This window comes from Hordeum vulgare, chromosome 5H (assembly GCF_904849725.1).
Source record: "Hordeum vulgare subsp. vulgare chromosome 5H, MorexV3_pseudomolecules_assembly, whole genome shotgun sequence".
In the NCBI taxonomy this organism is placed as follows: Eukaryota; Viridiplantae; Streptophyta; class Magnoliopsida; order Poales; family Poaceae; genus Hordeum; species Hordeum vulgare.
Window position 1 is genome coordinate 63,262,843 of NC_058522.1, and position 24,830 is coordinate 63,287,672.

Sequence of the window (24,830 nt, forward strand, 5' to 3'; positions counted from 1 at the left end):
AATCGTCATATTGTTAAAGGGCATTTATGTCAAATCATGTCAGGATGCTCCTTGGCTAAAATAGCCGGCCCCACAACCACTAGCTGGTTGGCTGCTCCGACAAAAACTAACACTTGTCATTTAGAGCAACCCAAATTCCTCAGTCTTTGAGCAACATCATCAAGTGAGGAAATACCCCAAACACCCAAACCCAAACCAAAACCCAAGTGATTGAGCATCACTAAAGAAGTTATTCCTGTGTGGAACCGACGGTTGTTAATTTTGAGGACTGTGCATCCTCCAGACGGCTAGGCGTCATGGTCTAGAGCATCCAGCTGTCAATTGTGGATCGCCTGGTGACAGAGTTTATGAGGGTTTGGAAGTCTGCCTTGAAGACTTACCACGAGTGTTGGGCGAGGACTGTGTGTCCTTAGCTCAAGGAGAATATGATAGGGACTGTGTGTCCTTTGGTTTCAATACCTAGCCGCTCCAAACCAGAAGTACAACGGTGACAACAGTTGGAACTGGGTCATCAACAACTGTCTTCATCGAGCTACTGGTTCTATTTCCTCAACTAGCTTCATTTCCTCAATTGTATGTTGAAGACTTTCATCTACACTGTTCGAAGAATTTGATTGAAGACATTCTCTGAATTCCTCACCTCAAACTCTTCACCTGAGTTATTCTTCATCTGCTTATCTTGTACTTGTGACGTGCACAATCCGATTCACTGAAATCACGCTGAGTACTTTGCTATAAACGTTTTTGCACTTCTGACTTTGTACTATTTCCGTTGCACTCAGTTCCTGACTGAGGACTTTCCTCACTAGGAATTTCCTCAGTAATGAAATTGTAAAAATCGCCTATTCACCCCCTCTAGTCGATATAACGCACTTTCAGTTGGTATTAGAGCAAGGTACTCCCTTGTTCTGTGTGATTTTGGTTTAACCGTGTGACAGCCCAAGTGCTTTTCTTTCCCCTTTTTGTAATCCTTTTCATATGTGGCAACTATGTTGAGGCGATGTTATGGAGTTGAAGTGTGGCTTTATCATTTCATGTGCATCATGCATAGCATCATATTATTGGCTCCTTTGTGTTGATCCTTGTGTTGTGTGTTACCTTGGTGGTGCATGTGTGTTTTGGTTGGTCTTGGCATGAGAGTGGGTGCAACAATTGCATCTCAAAACCCCATGTTGCACCATAGCACCTAAACCCCCCTCTCTTTCAATTATTTGGCTGTTCGAAAGTTTCTAGTTTTGCCCCAATAAAATGTTCCTCCTCTTCAAAATATCATCCTAATATTGTGGAAGCAACCACTCTGGTTTCCTTTTTATTTTCCTTTTGTATTTATTTAATAACAAGGCCTCATTTTCAAGTAATAGGGTTTATTTGAACTCTTTCAAAATTGCCCAAGTTATGCTCATAATTTTTAGCATGATTTTAGAAGGCCTCCAATATTTTTATATTATTTAAGCCTTTTGCTTTAGCCCTGTGGGTTATTTTTTAAAAAACTGCTTGTAGGTTATCTTTTTTCTTAGCCCTGTGTTTATTCGTGAGAGAGAGAGTTTGATCTAGGCCCAGTAGCTTTTGGCCCAGCCAGGCAGCTCGCCCCCCTTTTTTTTCTCCTCCCACGACCCAGCTAGGCAGAGCGCTCGCTCCCGCCAGCGTGGCGCGCCCCGGGCCCGCGCTTCAGCATCCCCTGTTCCCTTTCTTCTTCTTCTCGCTTTCCAGCTCCCTCTCAGAGAGCTCCCGTGTGGGGGACCCGCCATGGCCAGGGTGGTGAGGCTAGGGTTGTGCCTCCCGGCCTATTTAAGCCTCCTCGTCGTGCGTGCCTCCCTAGGGTTCCCTCTCCCCACCGCCACCTCCTTCTCCCTCCTTCTTTCCCCCTCTTCAGGTAAGATTCAGAGAGTAGAATTTCAGAGGAGATTCAAGTTCAGAGAAGAGCAGGCCGTCGTCGCCGCCGTTCCCCCTCGTCACCGTCAGCTTCTCCGAGGAGATCAAGAGCGCAGGGAGGATTCTGCATCCTCACCCGTTCCATTTTCTTCGCTAGGAGGGCAGCTCCCCCTCCCTCGCGTCGCCTCCGCCGTCGTCGTCGCCGGAGCGGAGCGGCAGGATGTCGCGGGCAGCCTCGCCTCTTCTTCCTTCTTCTCCACGCCCGACCTCGTCTCCGAATCCCCCTCGGTGAGTAGCGCCTCGCTTTTCCCCGGTCTTCTTCCCTCTCTAGCCGCGGCTCCCGTCGAGCAGTGCTTCGGCCGCCGGCGCCGTTCTGCTCGAGCAACAGCAGCAGTTGGGGAGCGGTAGGTGCGGCAGCTTCAGCAAGTCCTACGCAGCGTAGCAGCAGATCCCCCTCTCGTCGTGTTTGCTTCGGGAATGGAATCCCCAAGGTCCCCGCATCCCCCGCCGGTGGTTCCCTTCTGCAGTGGTGGCTGCATCGCTCGCCGGCGTCGAGCTCTACTCCTCTGCAGGTTCGGTGGAGGTAGAAGACGTCATGGGTTTAGCCTAAAGGGTTCAGAACCACCTTTTATTCAAGTCCTCCCCTCCTTGCCCAGTGGCGCCAGCTAAAGCTCAAAATGGTTTCATACTTAAACCATACTTCAACCATACCCATTCATTTATCTCTCAAAACCATACTTGAACCATACCCATTTAGTGTCATTTTTAGCCCAACCAAAACCAAACCCACTATTTTTTCCACCCAAACCAATTTAAAACCAAAACATAACCGTGGGTTTAAACCCACTACATAACCATGGGTTTGCTTTAATGTACATATGATTATACAAATTAACATGTTAAGAAACGAATGAGATAGAAAAGGCATAAGTGCATTTACAACTGTTTAGAAACAAAGTAATCTTTGAGATACAGTCAACACACAGTAAGAGGCAAAAAGAACATGCCCATGGTTGAAAAGCTCACTAACAAGTGTATTAAAACCAAATTGCTTAGCGAAAGCACAAGAAAACACTTTCGATTTTCATCTGCTGTTTCCCCATAATACATAATTACATAGTGCTTACAGCATGCACGCGGATCAAAGATACTCGTTTTCGGTCGTCGTTGATTATTGCATATAACCAATGCATAGAAACCGGTTTGGAGCCATAGTTTATAACCGCTAATAACCAAACCGTTTAAATCCATAACCAACTATACCCAAATTGGTTTCTCCACATACCCAAACCAAAACTTAAATAAAAAAATCTCAACCCAATAAAACCTGAACCAATCAAATCCAAAGTAAGAACCGAACCGTTACACCCGGTTTTTTAATAACCATTCTCACGTTTAGCCGCCAGCACCGCGCCTCCACGAGGAGGTTGCGGGTTCGAGTCCCACCCTTGTATGGTTAACTGGTAGTTGGCCCCTGTTTGTTCACTAGCAGCGTAGTGGCAGAGTTGTGGCCATGTGTGGGTGAGGTTCTCGGTTCGAAACCCACCTCTCCCTATTTTCTTTTTCGGTGAAATACTGTGTGTATGCAACTGTGTATGTGGATCTGGTGTGTGTGTAGTTCTGTGGTAGCTTCTCCCATTTGCTTCGCTCCGGTTTATTTTTTTCCCTGTGTGGACTCGGTAGCAGGTCTGGGTTAACTGGTAGTTGGCCCCTGTTTGTTCAGTAGGAGCGTAGTGGCAGAGGTGTGGCCATGTGTGGGTGAGGTTCTGGGTTCGAAACCCACCTCTCCCTATTTTCTTTTTCGATGAAATACTGCGTGTCTGCAACTGTGTATGTGGATCGGGTGTGCCTGTAGCCGTGTGTGTAGTTGTGTGGTATTGTGTGTGTGTGTGTCCCACCCTTGTACCCCCTTTTGCTTCGGTTTATTTTTTTCCATGTGTGGACTCGGTAGCAGGTCTGGGTTAACTGGTAGTTGGCCCCTATTTGTTCAGTAGCAGTGTAGTGGCAGAGGTGTGGCCATGTGTGGGTGAGGTTCTGGGTTCGAAACCCACCTCTCCCTATTTTCTTTTTCGGTGAAATACTGCGTGTATGCAACTGTGTATGTGGATTTGGTGTGCCTGTAGCCGTGTGTGTGTAGTTGTGTGGTATTGTGTGTGTGTGTGTGACAGTGGGCCCCTGGTCCCACATGTCACTCAAAGAGGGGCCACTAACAGATGGACCCCCTCCTAATATTTCCCCTGTCATTTTATTTTGTTTGTGTTTGTCCTGGTGCTAAAAATGGCATATTTCCATTCCTGGAAGTGTCCACATATGGACTTGCCAATTTGGGCTGGTTCAAAAACAATTCTTGTTCTTGAATATAGCCATAGTTTGATTCTATGTGAGATTTCTTTTCCTGTTTGTCATGTTTTTCTACATGCAAAGGTGGCAGTGTGATATATGGATTTGGGGTAGAAAATCCCAATGATTCCAATGGTGTTGTTGGTTTATGATTTTGGGCATCTTTGTAAAATCCCCTTGTGGCGAGGTGGTAATAGTTTCATCGATGTAGGGTCATTTTATGTGCTTGTTTGGAGCAACACTGTCGGGACCCCGATCCTAAGCCATAGGAATCCAGCCTGTAACACATCGCATTACTTTGTGGTCTCACGCATGGTTAACCCCACAGCTGCCACCTTACCTTAGCCGGGACCGTTTGCGCCTTTTGACTCACATATGCAATTGTGTCGCTAGCATTCCAATGTCGAAGAACCCGAGTCGACATAACTAGTCATAAACTCAAGTGGCTCAACTGTACAGATACAGGCATACAGAACCCAACAAAGTAGGTGTCGGTCACCAACGTGTGTAGACGAGTCGTAGCAAGCTACAAGGACTCCATTACACCACGTGACATTTCCCCGTAGGGACAGACACAATAGCTAAAAAGGATACATGCTGGTCAACCAATGTGTTCGGAGCAGTAGCGAGCTACCAAGGCTCGGTGGAAGCACAAAGGGGCATTTCTCTGTGAAGAGAGCTACTAAAGTTATACGACTAGGTGTCGAACCCCATACATATCGCAACACATCAGACGTACGCATGACATACTCAATCTTCATAGATACAACAATGGCATCACAACATAACCATATAACATCAAAACATTTATTTAGAAGGCTCAGAAGAGCCTTGCATAATAAGTTCATACAGGTAGGGGTCACATGACCCGACACTCAAGTCATACAAACAAAGTCATACAAGCCATGCGGAAGCATTAAAGTTGTCTGAGTACACACATATGAAAGGAAAAGGCATAAAGCCCTACTATCTACAGACCCCTTCTGAATGGGGCCAGGTCGTAGCTCGGACACCAGCTACTCGTCATAATCGAGGTCTAGGTAGAACCCACCTGATGGCTCGTGGGTGTCTTCTGCAACATTTATTAAGCAAACATGAGTACAAAGGTACTCAGCAAGACTTTAGAACATATCTAACTACTCATGCACATGTATCAATAAAGGGGGTTGTGGGGTTTCTTGCAGCAAGTCAGCTTTGACTCTTGGCTAGCCTATACTACAACTTTAGTTATTTTTTAACAACTTTGATAAGTCATGCACGAGTCCACTACCAGCACAACAAGACACTATCATGGATTCTTTCCCGTCTCCCTACGGAAATGCCATACATGATACTCACACTTATCTTGATACTTTTGTGAGTAGCCATTAAAGTTATCTATGAACAACATATGTCTCCAAGTAGTCCATATCCGCGGGCGCGGCTATTCGAATAGATCATAAGCCTGCAGGGGTGTACTTCTTCACACACGCTCTCGCCACTTATCGCCATGTGCACTTTACGCACCTCGGCAACCTTCAAGCGGAAGCCCAGCGAGGGAGTCGGCCAAGACCGTTAATCACACTAATACCTAGTCCAGATTTATCGCCTATTTGAGAGTGAGCCCGCATGGAAGTCTGGACGAAGTTTCGCTACGGCCCCAAACGATGTGCGCAGGGTTCCCAAGCCCACCATCCAGGTGCCACTTGGTACACTGTGCCACTGCCTACCGCGTCATAGCCCACCTCTAAGTTCAGCACTATGCACGGCCTCCAACATGACTACAAACACCAGAAACTACTTGCAACTCCTGGACCGAGTACTAGGCGATTAATAAGCCAAGAGGGTCAATTAAGTATCCCAACGTGTGGTAGTATCTAGTCTTGGATTACATACACAAAACTCAGTTCCTAAGGACGGTTCCAATGAGACAACCCACCATGTACTCCTACACAGCATCCCATCGGTGTCTTTACCAAATCAGGTTCAACACTTAACCATTGTCACCAGAACACATTTATTCCTTCAGGTCCATCACCCAGATGAAACAGGTGTGACACAACTCTAAGCATAGCATGTAAGCACATCATGGTACAAGCATCTACCAGGTATGCTAGGTTGCAAGGTTTAGCTATTTACTGTGACAAGGACAGGTCATGCAAAGGAATGGGTTCAGCTACCGAAGTAAAAGGATTTGAAACATTTTGTCCTAATGAAATAAGTGAGAGCAGGAGCGAGAACATGGGATTTATCGGATGATCAAGAATGGTGCTTGCCTTGTGGAGCAGCGGAAGGATACACTCCTTCAGTCGTATACTCCTAAGAATCGTGTGGAGCGGATCCTACCGAATCAAACAATCACAATCAATACACAGCAAGTGCAGCAATATGATGCATGATCATGGCATGACAACAATATGGTGGATGAGCTAATGCATCTAGTAATTGTTTGGTTTGAAGCTGGTTTGAAACATAGTTTCAAATGCCACTTCAAATAGTTATTTCCATATACTCCTTTTACTTGATTTGACCTGATGCTCAGGTATAACTTATTTTATCATGCATAAAAATAGCTCCATTGGATTATTTGGATTTTTTTGATCATTTCTCATATATAAATTATTCTAATCTGAGTTACAGATTAATTTCTATGAATGTTTGAACTAATTATGGAATTATTTTAATTAATAAAATAGATTTACCGCATCAGCATGACCTTAGCAGGTCAAAGTGGTCGTTGTTGGTCAAACCTGACTAGTGGGACCCACTGGTCGGTGACTCTATCACTAACTGGAGTTAAAACTTAAACTAAAACTAATGAACAGAGCTGGGCCCACTAGTCAGTGACTAATTAGGCTAGTTAATTTTAGTTAAATATTTAATTAGTTAACTTTAATTAGTCTTGACTGGCCCCCACGTGTTAGTGAACCAGGGGAGTCAAACCCACCAGCGATGGGGTCAAACCCACCGGCGACGAGCCTCCGGTGGCTCCAGGGACGGCGGAGGGCATTGGGAATGCTCCTCCGGCAACCAAATGGACGACGGAAGGCACCAGAGGAACGTTCGTTCGCCCGCGAGTTCATTTCTGCAAGTCTCGGGGGCTGAAGGGGCCGGAGTTGACATCGGCGACGAGCTTGGCGGCTATCGGACCTCGGGCCTCGTCTGGCTCATCGAAGCAGGGTGCGAAACGGATGCGGCTAAGCATCTACACAACCTACTCGACACGCTGAAGCTGCTGGTGGTCTTAGACGGAGAAGCAGATCACCGGAGCCTCACCAGTGACGAGCTCCCACGGCGGACCTCGTCGGGCTCCGGTGGAATTGGGGGGCTAGGGTTCGGAATCGAAGGGGAAAAGAGGGGGAAAAGGACCCTGAGTGCACAAGGAGTGCAGAGACGATGAGAGCGGGCTCAGGGACGGCCTGGAGACGGAGAACGACGGTGGAGATCGTCGGTGACCCGAGGAGGAAGACGACAGGGATCTGGCGTTGCAGGGGATATTGGCGTCGTTTCTTCGCGCGTGGAGCTGCAGGACATCGAGGCGGAGCTAATGCGCGACTCAGAGGCAGGGGAGGATGGTTAGAGCAGCCTAGCGACGGTGACCTTGCACGGCGGCCATGGCGGCAGAGAGAAGAAGGAGAGGGAGAGCAAATGGAGAGGAGAGAGCGATGGGGACGGCTTCCTGGGGTGGTTATCCCCTGCGCCAGCACGACGAGGAAGGCAAGCAAGCACGCAGCTGTGTGCTGCCGTCGGAGGAGGCGGCGTCCACCTCCTGCTTGCCCACTGGCAAGGAGGAAGACGATAGGGAAGGAGGAGATGGGTTGAGCCAGCGACACATAAGGGTTTCCCCCTTTTTCCTTTACTCTTTCTGTTTTGCAATTCTGACATTTGTTTTATTTATTTTTGGCTCCAGACTATTCCCTAAAATATTGAATATATTTGTGGGGTATTATTTGGAATATTTCCAAGCTCCACAAAATAACTCAACATTTTATAATGGCTAAAATAGTTATAGCTATTTATTTTGGCAATTTCCAGTGACTTTCATGGATTATTTAAAAATGCCAAAAATGTTTAGAAAATATTAATCATCCCTGAAATATTTTTTCCAATATTTAACAAAAAATATGAACATTTTAAGGCCATTTTGGATTTATTGAAAATTCACATCATTTGAATTGGTATGATTAAGGTGAGGTGCTAGGGTTTATTGAATAACCACTTCATTTTTAATGCAAAATAAAACATGATGCACAACCTTGCTAAACACCAAGTAGTAATTCTAGGGATGTGACAAGTGCATGCATGCATATTGTTGTATGTTGCATCATTTGTTGCTGGTGTTTATTAGATGTTATTTCTTTTGGGTAGTTACTGGGGCCGGAAACGAGCCCGAGGAGTCCGGAGAGTTCGTGTAGGAAGAACAAGATGATCATAGCCTTGACACCGTTTCTAGCTTTGGTATGCTTAGTGTTACGTTTCTATCGTTACATCTTCGCTGCCTACCACATGATATATAGGCCATCAAACATTGCCATGAAACCTCAGACACCTCCCGTGAGGTGCTAGGGTTTATTCAATCCCCACTCATTTTTAATGCAAAATAAAACATGATGCACAACCTTGCTAAACACTAAGTAGTAATTCTAGCTATGTGACAACTCACCCCCACTCATAAGAATCTCGTCCCGAGATTTAGAAGTCGTCGGGAAGAGCGCGGGGTACTCAAGTCAGAGACGGTCCTCCCTTTCCCATTTTGCTTCTTTTTCAGAATGATTTGACCATTGAACTTTAAGAAACTTGAGGTTTGGACATCGAGTGATACACTCAGCTTGATCAAGAATACGGACAGGGTATTCTCGGTATGAAAGGTTATCCTAGAGATCAAAAGGGTCCACTTCACGGATAGGATCCGAGAAGCAACGCCTGAGTTGCGAGACGTGGAAAACATCATGGACCTTGGAAAGATGCGGAGGAAGTTCCAATTCGTAGGCAACTTCTCCTCGTTTGGCAAGAATGCGAAAAGGACTAATGTAACGAGGAGCCAATTTGCCTTTCATACCGAATCGATGGGTACCCTTCAAAGGTGTAACCCGAAGGTAAGCCTTCTCGTCAACTTCAAAGGTCACGACCTTATGATGACGATCATATTGGATCTTTTGACAAGATTGGGCTGTTTTCAACTTTTCACAAATAATGCGAACTTGCTCTTCTGCTTCCTGGATCATATCCGGACCAAAGAGTTGCCTCTCTCCGGTTTCTGACCAGTTAAGAGGTGTTCGGCATCTTCATCCATAGAGAACTTCAAAAGGGGCTTTGCCCAAGCTTTATTGGTAACTATTGTTATAAGAAAATTCGGCTAATGGAAGACACTTCTCCCAATTCATGCCGAACGATATAACACAAGCTCGAAGCATATCTTCTAGGATTTGATTGACTCATTCTACTTGACCACTTGATTGAGGATGGAAAGCAATGCTAAAGGATAGGTGGGTCCCCATGGCATTTTGAAAGCTTTCCCAGAAAAGAGAAGTAAAAATACTTCCATGATCTGAATTAATCTCCAAGGGAACACCATCAAGAGACGCTATTCGAGAAATATATAACTCTGCTAGCTGGCTAGCTGTTATACTCTCACGAACTGGAAGGAAGTGAGCTACTTTGGAAAGACGGTCAATGACCACAAAGATAGCATTATTCCCTTTCTTGGTCGTGGGAAATCCGGTGATGAAATCCATACTAACTTTATCCCATTTCCATTCAGGAATAGCTATAGGTTGAAGGGTGCCAGCTGGCCTTTGATGTTCTGCTTTAACTCGACGACAAACATCACAGTTTGCAACGAACTTAGCAATTTCTCTGTTCATCCTAGTCCACCAGAACCTCTGGCGTAGGTCCTGATACATCTTAGTACTCCCAGGATGAATCCTGAGAGGAGATTCATGAGCCTCTTTAAGAATCAACTGTCGCAGACGTTTGCTCTTAGGAACCACCAAACGGTTCTGGAAGAACAGAACACCTTGCTCATCAATAGAGAAATCTTTAGCATTTCTGCTAGCAATATTCTCCTTGATCCGGGATATGCCCTTATCATATTTCTGCATAGCTAAGATTTGATCCTTGAGCATAGGCTTCTCCACCAAGGTGGAAAGGAATCCTTGAGGAACAATGTAGAGGTTCAACTTCCGAAATTCCTCATAGAGAAGTGGTTGACTTTGTTGTAACATCAGATTGTTACAATAAGACTTACGACTTAGTGCGTCAGCCATGACATTGGCCTTCCCCGGGGTGTAAGTTATCCCTAAGTAAATCTGTGATCAACTCGACCCACCGTCTTTGCCTGAGATTCAAATCCGGCTGGGTGAAGATATATTTCAGACTTTGGTGATCAGTGTAAATTTTGCAACGATTACCAAGGAGGTAATGTCGCCAGGTTTTTAGTGCATGGACTACAGCTGTAAGGTCAAGATCATGTGTGGGATAGTTATCCTCATGTGGACGCAACTGTCGAGATGCGTATGCAATCACATGACGATCCTGCATGAGAATGCAACCTAATCCTTGTCGCAAGGTGTCGCAATAGATAACAAAGTCCTTGGAGAAATCTGGTGGTACCAACATAGGTGCGGAAGTCAGGCGTCTTTTCAGTTCCTGAAAACTATGCTCACACTGTGGTGTCCACTCAAACTTTTTATCTTTCTTCAGGAGTTCAGTTAGAGGCTTTGCAACCTTGGAGAAGTTCTCGACAAAGCGGCGATAATAGCTCGCTAGACCAAGAAAACTCCTAACTTGCTTAACCGATTCAGGTTGAGTCCAATCAAGGATGGCTTGAACTCTCTCGGGGTTGACAACAATACCTTTACCAGAGATTATGTGGCCTAGATAGGTCACTTGTGGTAACAAGAATTTGCATTTTGAAAACTTGGCATAAAGGCGATGCTCTCGAAGTTTCATCAATACCAGCCTTAGATGCTCAGCATGTTCCTCTTCGTTCTTCGAGTAGATGAGAATGTCATCGAGGTATACCATGATGAATTTATCCAAGTATTCCATGAAGATCGAATTCATCAAGCGAGAGAATGTGGCTAGGGCATTGGTTAAACCGAAGGACATGACGGTGTACTCGTATTGGCCATAACGAATGACAAAGGCCGTTTTTGGAATGTCCCTGTTCTTGATCTTTATTTGATGGTATCCCAACCTAAAATCCATCTTGGATAAGAGTAAGGATCCAGCGAGCTGGTCATACAGGTCGTTGATCCTGGGGAGTGGATACTTGTTCTTTATGGTGACCAGATTAACTGGTCAATAATCTACAACCATCCGATCCGTTCCATCGTTCTTCTTGACGAAGAGGACGGGACAAGCCCAAGGAGAAGAGCTAGGACGAATGAAACCTTTATTTAAGGCCTCATCTAATTGTTTCTTAAGTTCGGCTAGCTCTAAGGGTGCCATCTTATAGGGTCTTCTGGCTATTGGGACATTTCCTGGAATAAGATCTATCACAAACTCTACATCCCTGTCAGGTGGAATTCCTGGGAGTTCTTCTGGAAAAACATCCGGAAAGTCATGGACTACCGGAATGTCTTGTAGCTCTGGAAGAGGACTAGCATTAAGGGAATAGAGTTGGCATTTGGCAACTCGAGTTGAGACATTAACTATCTCACCCAATCGATGTGTAAGCTGAACATTCCTAGAATGGGTATCAATCTTGGCGTAATGAGCTGACATCCATTCCATACCCAAGATGGTATTGATATCTGAAGACTTAAGATCTATTAATGATGCTAGGAAGGCTAGCCTGTCCACAAGAATTTCATTGTCATAACTTATCCTAGAAGTCTGCCATTTACTACGAGGAGTTTGAACCACTAATGGAATTGGCATATCACAAAAGGACATGTTATGCAACTACGCATAACTTTTGGAAATGAAGGAATGAGATGACCCAGTGTCAAAAAGAACAGACGCTGGGTGACGATTAACAAGGAGCGTACCCAAGATGACGTCGGGATCCTCTGCAACTTCTTCTGCTGAAACATAGTTCACGCGGCCACGCGCAGGAGTTGGCTTCACATAAAATGCTTTGCCCGGCTTGCCTTGCCCAACAGACTTCCTAGGTTGCTTGGCAGCATTATTCTGAGGACATTCACGTGAATAGTGACCTGGTTCTCCACACTTGTAACAAATCACTTGATTGGCACGTCGTGCAGCATTGGTAGCTGGACCACCATAGGTCTTGGCTAGAGGATTGGTCTGATTTGCCTGAGGCGCCACATAGGATGGCTTCGGAGTGTATCTTGGCGGCAGAGAACTATTCGTAACCCAGACCCAGCGCTTCTGAAACCCTGAACCGGATGAGGAGCCAGAATCACGAGAGTGCTTCTTCGTTGCTTCATAGTCGGTATGACCAATCTCAGCACTGATCGCCTTGTTGACAAGAGCTTGGAAGCTTGTACATTCATGACGGTGCAGATCACGACAAAGTTCGGGGCTCAGTCCCTTGCGGAACCTTGCTTGCTTCTTGGCGTCATTTGACACCTCTTCAGTTGCATAGCGGGCGAGGTTTCCGAATTCACGGTTGTATGCATCTACAGTCAGCTTCCCTTGAGTGAATGCACAAAACTCCTCTCTCTTGTGATCCATTAACCCTTCTGGAATGTGATGCAGACGAAAAGCTACGTTGAAATCAGCCCAAGTGGCTGCTGGTCCAGAAGGACGCATAGCTTCATAATTCTCCCACCACAAATTTACTGGACCTTCTAGAAAGTAAGCAGCAAAAGTCACCTTATCAACCTCAACAACGTTGGCACAACCTATCTTACATCATATACTGCACAACCAATCATCAGCGTCGAGAGGATCGACGGAATGATGAAACTTGGGTGGATTGAGCTTCACAAAGTCATTGAGGGACACTAAGTCATTTCACGGCTGACGAGCCGTATTCTGCTAACCTCAACTCTGGGGAGAACCAAAGCTTCACCGGGATTCCTATATGCAATATATATCGCTAAGTAAAGACAAGACTAGCAGGACCTCCCGTCATGTCGATGACCCCAATAAGAGCCACGTATCTCAGTCTCAGGACACGACGGATGAGCTACGCCCACAATGGCCTGATAGAAATCACTCAAGTTGCCCTGAGTTGGCCCCGAACAGTGCTTAGTTTGGGCCAACACTCATGAGGAGCACTAGCCCGGGTTGTTGATTAACTCCTCGGGGTGATCATTCCCTATGCAGATTATTATTAAGTGATTAGCAAATTAACACCAATGTTGGGTCCTGCCGGACAAGTCTTAACACTACACGATTTATCAAGGGGGTCCCCATAACAACCCCGAACGTGTTAGGAGCGATCAGTTATGGAATCAAACACCGGTAGCCGGAAACTATGGCGGCAATAACGGAACAAAACACCCGACAAAAGGCTAGGCCTTCCGTTATTTACCAAGTATATAGGTGCATTAATTAAATAACAGGTTTAACATAATGATATCAACTCATGTTATCACATGAGAAAAAGCACCTGCAACTAGCAACGCTAACATTAGTAGCTGAGCAAAGCCTACTTAGCCATTCAATATTTGCTAGGAGGGGAAAAGTGTTTGGGTTTCATGGCAATATTCAAGAGGCAATTATTTCAGCGGTATGCAGCGAGCATATGACGAAGGAAACGTGAATCTAGCATAACAAGTCTAGAGATGGAATCAAGGTCATATCATCTTGCCTGTGATGTCCTCAGCTTGAAACTGCTCTTGTTCGTCCTGCACGTACTCTCCCAGATCCACGTACTACCCAACATAAAAATAGCATCCAATGAACAACAACACCTCAAGATGCAACAAGCACATGATGCATGAGATGAAAATGAACATGCATCTCTATCCTAGCTACTAGCACAAGCATGAGAAGAGAATACAAGTTCCTGGACAGAACTGCACTCCAAGCTATCTTCACATGCATGAGGATGACATGAACACATGCGTCACGCGAAAACGATGCAAAACATATAAAGAACGTTACGATCGGAGCTACGGATCAACCGGAAACAACGAAACAAGAAATGAAGTCCTACGTGTCAAATCCATCACCACACACTCCAATGGCATACTTCTGCTATTCCCAGGTTGCCAAGACATAAAACAAACAAGAATTGATGGGGTGGTGCAACGAATATCACCACACCATCAACTATGCACTCACAAGCATCAAAACATCAAAACTACACAATCTGCCATAAACAACATCATAGCAGTTTGAGGGCTACATGCAAAGCACCTACAGCCACCCAAATATGACAAATAAGATATGTGGAAGAAGCTATCAAAGAGTACTACCAGCATGAGCAAAAATCTAATTCAAAGGAGTTTCACACAGAAAGTTACACAACTACTAACTTGGACAAAAATATCAGTTTTCAGGGACTTAGTGAAAATTCCAGATTCTCACTAGTTGTTTATGCTCTGAAGCATTTTGACAGCACCCAAAACAATATCTACATGATTCCAAATGGAATCAAAATTGACAGAGAGCTAGACAAACACAAAAGCTACACTTTCGAGTTGATAGCAAGGGCTGATTCCCAACACATGGACTTCCACAAGCACAACAAGAGGAGAAGAAAATATAAGCACATATGAACTCCTAAGCATAAAAAAATACCAATATGTTGTAGAGGGGTTCACCCTCTACTGCCACAATAAGGAATCAACCTCTTGGGCTCACCACATCTCATGGAACCCATCTCTAAACATTGAACAAAACAGAAATATGACATTCCCATAAAGTGTTCCAAAGTGGAATCTGAACCCACCATTGGATTCCTGGGATGATTCTACCCCAAAAACATATATAATACCTATGTACTTGCATAGAACAATTGGGCACAAACTTGAAAGGAAAATCTACATGGAATCACATAGAGTGAATAGTGCATCATCACATGTGCTTCCACTAGAACACCACCTACACAAGCACTTGCACACTCTCACATATACAAGGTGCACATGAGGGGTAGACCTCATGCTCATGTGCCTAGCACACCACCACACACACTCTTACATCAAGCACAAACTTAACAACACCTACACATGCTAGTTTTCACATACACACTAGATTGCACACACTTAGGCATCTCTACACCTACACAAAATCAACACATGCAACGGCACCTACCCTCGTGCTCTTCTCCGAACAAAGAGGCCGGCCACGAACCCTAGGCCGATCTAACGAGGGGAAAGGAGGAAGAAGCTATGCTCTCACCTAGGGGAAGGAGGAGAGGTCGCCGATCGGGGAAGAGGCCTGACAAAGACGAAGAAGATCTGAGGACACCTGATGCAGAACCGAAGGAGGCCTGATGCAGGGGACGGGCCACCGGGACCACACCGAAGACGAGCTCCTGCCCATCGGTGTGGTTGCTCCCCGGCCTCACCGAGGACGGGAATGGAGCGCAGGCACCTTCCCCGAGCTCCCTGACATGGTGGCCGGTGCCGGAGACGATGGACGCGCGGATGACGACGGCGGCGTGCTACCTCTCTCTGTCTCTCTGCAACTGGATCTACAGGGAGCTTACCTGTGTAGGAAGAGAGATGAAGGGAGGTGTGGCGGTGCTAGATGGGGGAGCGTGGAACCCTAGGGATAGGGGCACGGACGCCAAGGTTATATGGGGCCTCGGATGGGACGGCGCCGTCCTGCCTCTCGTTCTCTGTGACAGCCCGATGCCGACGTTCCAGAAGATTCCCCCTTTATTCCGTTTTCGTCGTGTGTCTATTTTATTTTGTCGCATCATCATCGCATCATGCGCATCATCAGCATTGCATCGGCATCTCTTTCGTGAGATCCTGCTCCGATCGAGGACACGGTGGGGTTATGTCTGACGTAGGTAGGTGTTTAGGATCATTCATTTGATCATCCGTATTTCACGTCCGCTATGCGTAGATCTTCCCCCTCTTATTTCTTGTACTCGTAAGTTTAGCCACCAAATATATGCTTAGCCGCTGCTGCACCCTCACCACTTAACCAAACCTCACCCATTAAGCTTGGCTAGTCTTGATACATTTGGAAATGAGATTGATGAGTCCCCTGTGGCTCACAGATTACTACAACACTAGTTGCAGGTACAGGTAAAGGTTACTTGACGCGAGCACATTGATTGTTCATTTGGAGTTGCTTCTTCTTCTTCTTCTTCTTCGATCTAGGATGGGTTCCGGGCCGGCAGCCTGGGATAGCAAGGATGGACGTCGTTCTTATTTTTCTCGTTTGTTTTTGTCCGTAGTCAGACCCTGCTCTTACTCTTGATGATTATGTAATGTACTGATGTGACTCTGATGTAGCTTGTGGCGAGTGTAAGCCAATTCTATATATATATATATATATATATATATATATATATATATATATATATCTTCTTTTCAGTACATGTACTTGTAACGATATCCATTCTTGCGACACGACGAGATGCGCTTCTGTCCCTGACGAGGCCTTCGTGCCAAATTGAGGATATGGTCGCATCTTGGGTGTGACATTCTCTCTCTGATGCACAGACGGAAAGCAGACACAGGGGAGGAACGGCGTCAGAAGAAAGAAGAAGGAGCACACGCTTGGGCTCGCTGGGGAAACACAGAAGCTCGGCCTGCTAGTGGGAGGAGGCCCACTAGTTGGCGCGAGGTAGAGGGAAAAAATCTCTGGGTTTTTCCATTTAAAACCAACACCAGAAAAACAATTAAACTCTCAGGGAAACCTATGGCACCAAAAATAAAAATAAAAATACCCCTGGTCATAAGAAATTATGACCTATTTGAATAAAATAGAAAAGGTATTTTTGGAGCAAGTAAATATTTGCAAAACTGAATTTGATCCTCTGTTTTGTGAATATTTGCACCTCACAAACCAAGTTTCAAATCAGCATCTACATAACTTCACATCCACCACAAAATATACTAAATCATGGTCATTTTTGAAATAGGTATGGGGCAAGTAAATATTGGCTTGAGATAGATAGAGAAAGGGAGTTGATTTTTGAAACCCTAGTGCAAACCAACATAGTGCTTACTACTAACACTCCATCACATATTCATCACACCACATACACACATGGATACACAAAGGCACAAACACAAGACATGGATGAATGGAATGGATGCATGCATGCAAGGAAAGGCAAAACAAGGTGACAAATGAAATAACACATGCAATATGCTCTCATTGCAATGACAAGATGGACCCAAATAGAGAAGGTTCCAAATATGGCAAGTTACACTGTTGGGGCATTACATAAAACTTGTCAACTGAGTGCGTAACCGTGATTGTCTCTTTCAGAGCTCCTTCTCTGATCGAGAACACAGTGGGGTTATGAATGACGTAAGTAGGTGTTCAGGATCACTTAGTGATCAATCTAGTTTTCGACCGTCTTGCGTAGTCCACCATATGTTAACTCTGTTCATCTAAGATAGCCACCATATAAGCTTAGGTTGCTGCAAACTCAAACACTTAACCTTCCTCACCTATTTACCTTAGTTAGATTCAATACCAAGGTCATGAAATTGCTGAGTCCTCGTGGCTGACGGTTTACTACCAACACCCACAGGTACAGGTACCCTTGATGTAGGAGATCCCGATGGCAGCCAGTTGAAGTGGGAGTTCGATGTGGACAGCGGCAGGCTGTATGTGACTTAACCGGAGGACTAGAGGTCGTGGTCGTGATTGTGGGCCTAGCATGCGAGATATCATAGCTTTTGTTGTTTATCTTGTCTGTAGCCGGACCATTCCATGTTCTGAATAATGTATGACTGTATGACTATGTACTTTATCAGATGGCAAGTGTATGCCCTACTTGTCACTCTTTCAGTTATTTATATTGCTATGATTATCTTGCTTGCGAAACGCATAGATGCGCCTCTTTCCCCTTTTGAGGCCTCGCCCCCAATTAAGGAAAGGGCCGCATATTAGTCGTTACAAACCGCCTGGAGTTTTAGTTATGTCGACGGCAGGTATGATCAAGGTTACTGTAGGATGTCCTACCTTCGAAGGAAAGGACTTCCCCTATTGGAAGAGCAAGATGCAAATGCATCTTCAAGCAATTGACAACGATCTTTGGTATATTGGGGGAAATGGTATTCCCTCCATTACTGCTACTATCTGTGCCTCTGATGTGAAGAAGTTCAAGCAAGTTGACTCGCAAGCAAAGAATATCATTTGTGGCCACCTAAGCAAAGGTTAGTATGGAAGAGTTAGTGCTTTGGGCACAGCTAAGCTTATCTCGGATAGGTTTTCCAAAGTCAATGAGGGAGTCCCAACACAGCGTGACTCTCATGTCGATGTTCTTCGCAATCTCTTCAATCGTTTCAAGAGGATTGACAATGAAAGCTGGCAAGATACCTTTGACCGCCTCAGTGATATCTCAAATTAATTGCAAGCTCTCGGAGCTAGAGACGTCATTGACCATGAAGTTTTGAAGAAACTGCTATCATCTCTTGCTCCATCATTTGACACACTGGATTTGATAATCCAAGGACGAAGATACTACAAGATGCTTGATCCTGCTGATATACTTGAGAGACTCAATACTCATGAATTCCAACAAGAAGAAAAGAGAGATCTGTATGGACCAAGCTATTCAAGACCTCGTGCGCTGAAGGCTAAGGCTGTTTCCTCATCCGAAGAAGAAGATTCGAATTGCAGTCTTGGTGACCCTGAAGAACTTGGACATGAACTTGGAATGCTCGTGAGGAAATTACAAAAGTTCACAAAGCGTGGCTAGTTCAGAAAATATTCAAGAAAAGATATGAGGAAATCAGAATCTTCATCTCAAGACTACAAAAAAAGAACCTGCCACAAATGCAAGAAATCTGGTCACTGGATTGCTGATAGTCCTTGCTGGGTGAAAGAATCAAAGAAGAAGAAATACAAGGATGAAAGTTCTGATGACTTGAAGAAAAATAAGAAGTCTTCAAAATCCTCATCTTCAAAGTCCTCAGTGCACAAGAAGACAAGTTTCAGAAAGGCTCGGGCACTCATTGGCAAGGAAATGGATTCTCAAGAAGAATCTGAGGAATGTGATGAAGAGGAAGGTTCTGAAGTGGAGACAGAATTTGGTGTGGCAAGCCTAGAACTTGCAACCACATTCGTCAGCATGTCGATCTTCAACCTTGAAGAAAATGACAACGCAAACTACACTGGTGAATATGCTGATGAATTCGCTCCAACCTATTGCTTCCTGGCAAAAGGTTCAAAGGTACCAAACCACACTTCCTCCTCTAATTCTAGTGATTGTGAACCTCATGAATATCAAAAACCCAGTTACTATAAACTTGCCAACATTGCCACTAAGCAACAAAGTGTTATTGAAAAGCTTCAGAAACTGCTAGACAAAAGCGATGATCTGTGGAATGATGAAATGAATCGTACTCAAGTCCTCACTGAAGATGTTCAAAGTCTTCAGTCTAGATTTGATAATCTTCAAGATCGCTATGGCACACTCTTGGCTGGTCATGAGAAACTTTCCTATGAATTTATTCAAATGAAGCTTGATCTTGAGAAGTTAAGAATGTCTCGTGATGATCTTCGAATGGAAAATGATTCATTGCTTGCTCAACAAGTCAATACCGCTCAGGTAGAATTCATTCCACCATGTCTGAAATGCATCGAGCATGAAACTGCTAATTCTTCACCTGAATCATCAAATGCTTATATTGCTACAACTTCGCGTGAGGAAACCACAAATGCTACTGATGAAAATGCAGGATTGAAGGAGTTGTATGTGACAGGCATATACAAAAGTCTCAAAGCGCATCAAACCCTTTGTGATGTGCTCAAAAAGCATATACTAAACAGGAACCCGAGGAAAGAGGGCATTGCCTTCGAGAGGAAACTGAATGTTGATGCATCATACTCGAAACCTGAGGAGTACCTCAAAACCTCATGGATTGTTGCTAAAGGCCCTCCCATTGATCCATCTATTCTAACAGGCTTTGCATGCGAAATGTCCTATTCCTCTGATAAGTCATTTGATTCCAACTATAAATTGTTCAAAAATCAATCTGGTGAAGTATTTGCTCGATATGTTGGAACTACCTGCAGGAATGGACCTCCCCTAAGGAAAATCTGGGTCCCCAAAAGTTGCTTGGAAAATCTTAAGGTGAATGTACTCATGACACCACGAGTGAAGAACCAGAACCCCGGATCAAATTCCTTAGGTGGACCAAAGTCTTTATGAGGATCAAATTCCTAAAATGGACAAAATTATGCTCGTACTCGCACTAATGCTTCTGATATGCACGGAAACTACGAGGGACATGAATATGAGCATTATTCCTCAAATCATTATGTTCATAAGTCCTCAAAGAATTTTTGTGCCTATTCATTTGAGTACTCTAACCCCCTTACTAAGAAAAGAAGTGCATTAGCTTCAATGCCTCCATTATCATATGGTGCTCGCAGGATGATGAACTCTTTGCCACCCCTCCACATGTGGGTGGTGAAGAAATCAAACTAATCACTTCTGCACGACAGGTCTCCAGATGAAAGCCATCATCTAAAGAATTTTCTGGAGACCTGAGGGAATTGCTTGATTAGACACAAGCTAAAACATGATGAAATGATCCAACATTTCACATGTCCTCAAATTTACTATTTATGATGAAATTCTTGTCTAATGAAATTGATATCATATTGTTCATGTCTGAAGCATATGAGATGGTAAGTTGTACTAATTCATCTACAGGATGACAAACCCAAGAACACAGAGTGGGTTCTTGACAGTGGTTGCACAAATAACATGACTCGTGATAAAATCTTATTGATGAATATACCAGTGACTCCATCACCACTGAAGCAACTCACTTACGATGGTAAAGGGCAAGGTATTGGGACTTGGTAAAGTGGATATCTCTAAGGATCGGCACATGGACAAAGTCATGCTTGTCGAATCCCTTGTGTTTAACCTCATGTCAGTCTCAATGCTTTGTGATCTTGATATGATTGTCATCTTTGGAAAATATAGATGTGTAGTCATCATGGAATCTGATAAATCCGAAGTCTTTGAAGGTTTTAGGAGAGGAGACTTGTACATTGTTGATTTTTCCACAGGTCCTCAACCAGCCACATGTTTACTAGCAAAAACCTCAGAAGGCTAGCTATGGCATCGACGATTTGGTCATGCAGGCATGAGGAATTTGCACACCATGGCGAAGAAGAAGCATGTCATTGGCATAGAATCTGTCAAATTCCTCAAGGACCATCTCTGCGGCGATTGTGAGTCTGAAAAAATGACTAGATCCAAACACCCCTTGAAGACTATCATGACTATTACTCGTCCGTTTGAATTCCTTCACATGGATCTGTTTGGACTTACTCATCATGCTACTCTAACCAATGCAACATCTTTATATGGCTTTGTCATCGTTGATGACTATTTTCATTATACTTGGGTACACATCATTCTGTATAAAACTGAAGTGCAGGAAGTCTTCAAATGATTTTCCTCATGGGCCTTGAAGAACTTCGGCATGAAGATCAAACACATCAGGAGTGATAATCGGACAGAATTCAAAAATACTAGTCTTGATGATTATCTTGATGAACTTGGTATTACTCATGAATTGTGTGCTACTTATACTCCTCAACAGAATGTCGTCGTTGAATGTAAGAACATGACTCTAGTTGAAATGGCATGGACTATGCTTGAAGAATATCAGACACCTCGTCGCTTTTGACCTGAAGCAATCAACACTGCTTGCCACATCATCAACAGGGTATATCTTCACAAATTCTCAAGAAAACCTCATATGAACTCTTCACCGACAACAAACCCAATGTAAGTTATTTCAAAGTCTTCGGTGCAAGATGCTGGATTATAGATCCTCACCATAGCTCAAAGTTTGCACCTAAAACACATGAGGGTTTTATGATTTTATGGAAAGGACTCGCACACCTATAGAGTCTTCAACACCTATCACAACAAGCTTGTTGAAACTGTAGATGTACGGTTCGATGAAACTAATGGCTCACAAAGAGAGCAACTGCCTCTTGTGCCATATAAATTGACTCGTGAGGAAGCTATTAAGCACAAGGCTACTGAAGATATCATTCCTACTGAGGAACAACGCCTTGTTGAAGAAGTCATCCCCAACACTGGTGAAACTCAAGCCGGTGCACCTCAGGAAAATGCTACAGATCAAATTCCTCGGCCCAACCAAAGTCTTCAACCAGCACATCCAAGGATTGCAAATGAAGTGGAACTTGACTAAATCCTCGATGACATCAATGCGCTAGGTCCTCTCACTCGCTCAAAAGCTTCACATTTAGTTAACTTTTGTGGGCATTCCTCTTTTGTGTCTATCACAGAACCCTCAAAAGTTGTTGAAGCCTTCATGAAACCTGAGTGGATTCAAGCCATGCAAGATGAACTTCTTTAGTTAAAGCTAAATGACATATGGGAACTCGTCAAAGGACCAGATCCTCGCAAACATAATATCATCGGCACCAAGTAGATCTACTGAAACAAGCAAGATGAGGATGGTCAGGTTGTGAGGAACAAGGCATGGCTTGTAGCACAATGCTACACACAGGTTGAAGGAATTGACTTTGATGAAACTTTTGCACCTTTTGCTAGACTTGAAGCTATTCGAATATTACTTGCTTATGCTAATCATCACAATATTACTCTATATCAAATGGATGTGAAAAGTGCATTCCTCAATGGTAAGCTTAAGGAAGAAGTATATGTTGCTCAGCCCCAGGTTTTGAGGGCCCGAAGCATCTTGACAAAGTCTTAAGACTCAAAAAGGCACTCTATGGCCTCAAGCAAGCCCCTTGGGCGTGGTATGATACACTAAAGGAATTCCACATGAAGAAAGGCTTCAAACCGGGTTCACTTGATCCTACACTTTTCACAAAATCCTATGACAATGAACTATTCGTGTGCCAAATATATGTTGACGACATTATTTTTGGTTGTACTCACAAACGTTACAATGATGAATTTGCCTACATGATGGATGAAGAATATCAACTGTCCATGATGAGGGGGCTGAAATTCTTCTTAGGTCTGCAAATCTGTCAACAATGCAATGGCATCTTCATTTCTAAGGAGAAATACCTCAAGGATGTTCTCAGGAAATTCAACATGCATGAATGCAAAGGCGTCAAGATACCTATGCCTACCAACGGCCACCTCTACACTAACGAAAAAAGGTATAGATTTTGATCAGCAGGTATATCGTTCTATGATTGGCTCCTTGTTGTACATATGTGCATCTAGGCCAGATATTATGCTTAGTGTTTGCATGTCTGCATGTTTTTAAGAAAAACCGAAGGAATCACACCGTAAAGTTGTGAAACATATTCTTCGATATCTAGCTCACACACCAACACTAGGATTATGGTATCCCAAGGGCTCAAGTCTTCACCTTGTTGGATATTCTGATTCTGATTATGCTGGTGACCGTGTGGATTGCAAGTCAACATGAGGCACATGCCATTTCCTGGTACGATCCTTAGTCTGCTGGTCCTCAAAGAAGCAGAATTGCGTATCCCTCTCCACTACTGAAGCTGAATACATTGTTGTTGGATCTTGTTGTGCTCAACTTCTATGGATGAAGCAAACCCTCAGAGATTATGGCATCAATATGAAGAATGTGCCCCTCTACTGTGACAATGAGAATGCAATCAAGATCGCCTAAAACCCATTACAACACTCAAAGACCAAGCACATCCAAATTCGTCATCATTTTCTTTGTGATCATGTACTCAAGGGCAATATCATCATCGACCATGTGAAGACTGATGGCCAGCTAGCAGACATCTTCACAAAGCCCTTGGATGAGAGAAGGTTTTGCAAGTTGCGGTGTGAGCTAAATATCCTAGAGTCTTCAAATGTTTTGTAAACATGAATACATCCTAACACTTATGCAAAATTGATGACTTAGATGTGCAACACACGAATTAACAATTTTCTTCAATCAATGAAGAATATCAATATAAGTGTGAAGAAATTAATGAAGAATTTAGTCCTCAGGGCCCTACGACAATTGTACGCGGTGCCTGAAATCATCATTCTTATACGGTGGGTCACGCCACCACCAAACTTTGAAATTCTTCAAAGTTGAAATTCTTCAAATCTGAGACTTTTCACAAAATCCTAAAATAAATTCAAAGTCTTCAAAATTTTCAAATTCTTCAAAAAAATTATGTGATGATCTTCATTGACTATATATTATATATTGAGCTTTCAATATCTTCAACAGCATTCACTTATTGCTAAGTCTTCAATTTGGTATTTCTTCTAAGTGAATGTGATCAGACCCGTCTCCCCTCTATGCTAAGCTCAATCTAGTCTATTCTCAATTCTTCATATGCATTCTATTTTACACTCGTTCTAAGTGCTCGCTGAATCCTTGTCAGTTGAAGACTTTGAAACAAAATCCTCAAAATTAAAAAAAACCTATTTTAATGTTACCACTTTAACTGCACCCACTACTCACGATAGGATAACCACAATCTCCACCGCTTCGATCGTGGGTAGCATGTGTCATGCGGAGACAAAAGGGCAAGGGCGGTTTTGTCCGAAGTTTTTTGCTTCAGACCGTTTTCACCTTAGCTATAAATAGCCCCTTACCCCTTCAGTCAAAAACTCTTCTCTC

The 24,830-nt window shown here is 44.0% G+C and overlaps 1 long non-coding RNA gene across 1 annotated transcript; it reads left to right on the forward strand.

Moving 5' to 3' along the window:
• Positions 1-1,830: 1,830 nt before the first annotated feature.
• On the forward strand, positions 1,831-18,021 carry LOC123397953. Its single transcript, XR_006610051.1, has 2 exons — positions 1,831-2,160; positions 17,777-18,021. It is a non-coding gene; the product is annotated as an uncharacterized LOC123397953 (long non-coding RNA).
• The last annotated feature ends 6,809 nt before the right edge of the window (positions 18,022-24,830 follow it).